Below are 2,922 nucleotides of genomic sequence, written 5' to 3'. Positions count from 1 at the left end.
TTCTGTGTAGGTGAGCAGGGCCAGGGGCTTGGTTTACCAAGTAATACCTGACCCCATTCACCGTGGTTGGAGCTGCCTGGCAGGGTCAGGAACCAGATTTGGGGCATGCTTAGTGGATGAAGAGGGATATGAGTTTGCCATTGGGAGAGAGCAGCATCACCAGGAGAGTTTCCCTGAAAAGGATCAGCAGAGGAAGGAACCCTTGCCAGCCTAAAGGGGAGGCCTGGCTTCCTAACTTGAGCTGACTTTCAGTGAGCAAAGATTCTGAGTGAGAAGGAAGCAGGGCATGAAAGGAGAGTAGCTGTGCTGCCATGCCCAGGGAATGACCTGGCCTGGGTCAAAGGGCTCACTTGCTCTCTCTTTCTCTGCAGACAAAAAGGCCCTCAGCTTCTCTGAGTAAAATCAGGAATATTTGCTGCCCCTTCCTGGACTTCATTTATTTTAAGCTCAGGTTGGCTTCCTGCTCAACTTGGCAGCTGCGCTCAGGCTCAATACTCAGGAGGCTGTAGACTTCTTCAAGGCTGGCTTGATAGTCATAGAGTTCTTTGAATGTCTGGGCAAGCCTGTAAAATGCCTTGATGCTCTTTGAGTGTAATTTGAAAGCCTTGGTGCAGTCCTTTATGGCCTCTTTGTATTTCTTCAGTGACAAGTAGCAGAGGGCTCTGTTAGAGTAGGTTGCAGACTCCATGCTACCGAACATAAGATTCTCACTGTACTTCTCTAAAACCTTCTTATGTTTTCCTTTTTTCACCAGCTCATTGCCTTCTTCCTTTAGGGCCCAGGATTGCTAGGTGTCTCCAACAGTAGACACTTTGTTCTTGAAGGTGTTGGCTTCTTTGAGTCTGCTTTTGGCTGTCTTCTCATGGTCACCACCTGGAGTTGCTTCCCACCTCTTTTGAGCTGCAACTGGCACCAAGGGGATGAGGGGCAGCTTAAGATGCCACTCAAGCCCATCTGTGTCCATGAGAGCTTTGGCCATTCTGTTGACTCCATCATGCGCAGCTGGCAGAGTACAGTCTATCTGCAGCACTATCTTGTAATCCACAGAAGCCAGTTGGTATTTTTCTAAGGCTTCATAGGCTGATGACCAACTTAGCAAGAGTTTTATGCAAAAAGGAAACAAAGAGAATGCAACAGAGCAGTCTCTAATGCAACGTGTAGTTTCCATCCTTCAAGTGGCAAGCTGCTAGGTTGGAATAGAGGACACTCTCTTCTTCAGGTTTGGCTGGACCTGTCTCTAGCAGCATGTCCAGGGCTCAGCCTTAGAGTTTGGCGGCCCCCACATACTGGCCGCTGAAGAAGCTCTCCTTGACAGGGGTCAGATGGAGCAACAGGGCTTGGGCACCATCCCAGGACCTGACCAGAGGCTAGAGGCCCAGGTTCTCATTCTGCAGTTGTTGTGGCCCTGGCTCCGGGTCCGGCTCCGCCCCCGCCCCCTCCCCCACCTACAAGCCTGAAGCAAAGCCAATTCTGATGGCATACTTAGAGAATCCTAGGGAATCAGCCAAAAACTACTTGGAGCAATTCATAACCTCAGCAAAGTTGCAGGAAATAAAATAAATCCACATAAATCATTGGCATTTCTATATATTACTAACAAAGCCCAGCAATGAGATAGAAAGAGAAATTCCATTTAAAGTAACTATAGACAATATGAAATATTTGGGAGTCTACTTACCAACACAAAAGCAGAAACTATATGAACATAATTACAAAATATTCTTCACTCTTCACACAAAATCAGTTCTGAATAATTGGAAAAAATCAGTTGCTCCTGAATAGGCCAACCTAATATAATTAAAATGACAATTCTACTTAAACTAATTTACTTATTTAGTGCTATACCAATCAAACTACTACAAAATTATTTAATAGACCTATGGAAAAAAACAAAATTCATCTGGAAGAATGAAAGGTACAGAATATCCAAGAGTATCAGACTTTATATCTAAATCATGAACCCATTTTGACTTCATTTTGGTATATGGTGTGAGATTTTGGTTTATGCCTAGTTTCTGCCATATTCTTTTCCAGTTTTCCCAGCAGTTTTGGTCAAATAGTGAGTTCTTATCCCAGAAGCTGGGATCTTTGGGTTTATCAAATAGTAGATTACTATAGTCATTGACTACTGTTTCATGCATACCTAACCTATTCCATTGAGCCACCACTCTATTTCTTAGCCAGTACCAACTACTTTTGATGATTGCTGGTTTATGATACAATTTAAGATCTGGAACAGCTAGGCCACCTTCTCCTGCATTTCTTTTCATTAATTGCCTTGATATTCTGGACCTTTTGTTATTCCAAATGAATCTTGTTATTATTTTTTCTAGCTCTATAAAATAATTCTTTGGTAGTTTGATTGGTATAGCATTAAATAAGTAAATTAGCTTAAGTAGAATTGTCATTTTTATTATATTAGTTCAGACCACCCATGAGCAACTGATGTTTTTCCTCTTATTTAGATCCGACTTTATTTGTGTGGAAAGTGTTTTGTAACTGTGTTCATATACTTCCTAGGTTTGTTTTAGTTAGTAGACTCCAAAATATTACTGTAAGCAAATGATACTATAAACAAACTGGGAGAGCAAGGAATACTTCACCTATCAGATTTATGGAGAAGAGAAGAATTCATGACCAAATAGGAGAAAAAGAACATTACAAAATGCAAAATGGGTAACTCTGATTACATTAAATTGAAAAGTTTTTGCACAAACAAAGCCAATGTGACTAAGATTAAGAGGAAAGTAGAAAATGGGAAAGAATGTTTACAACCAGTCTCTTTGATAAGAGCCTCATTTCTAAAATATATAGAGAATTAAGTCAAATTTATAAGAATACAAGTCATTCCCCAATTGATAAATGGTCCAAGGATATGAACAGGCAGTTCTCAGATGAAGAAATTAAAGCCATCTCCAGTCA

General features: G+C 41.3%; 1 pseudogene; it reads right to left on the bottom strand.

Moving 5' to 3' along the window:
* Positions 1–436: 436 nt before the first annotated feature.
* Positions 437–1,480, bottom strand: LOC114037206 (annotated as a pseudogene).
* Positions 1,481–2,922: the final 1,442 nt, after the last annotated feature.

The sequence above is a fragment of the Vombatus ursinus genome, unplaced genomic scaffold (genome assembly GCF_900497805.2).
Source record: "Vombatus ursinus unplaced genomic scaffold, bare-nosed wombat genome assembly UNPS02010284.1, whole genome shotgun sequence".
NCBI classification, from domain to species: domain Eukaryota; kingdom Metazoa; phylum Chordata; class Mammalia; order Diprotodontia; family Vombatidae; genus Vombatus; species Vombatus ursinus.
The sequence above is the reverse complement of the archived record's forward strand: the minus strand, read 5'-3'. Positions and strand labels throughout refer to the sequence as shown.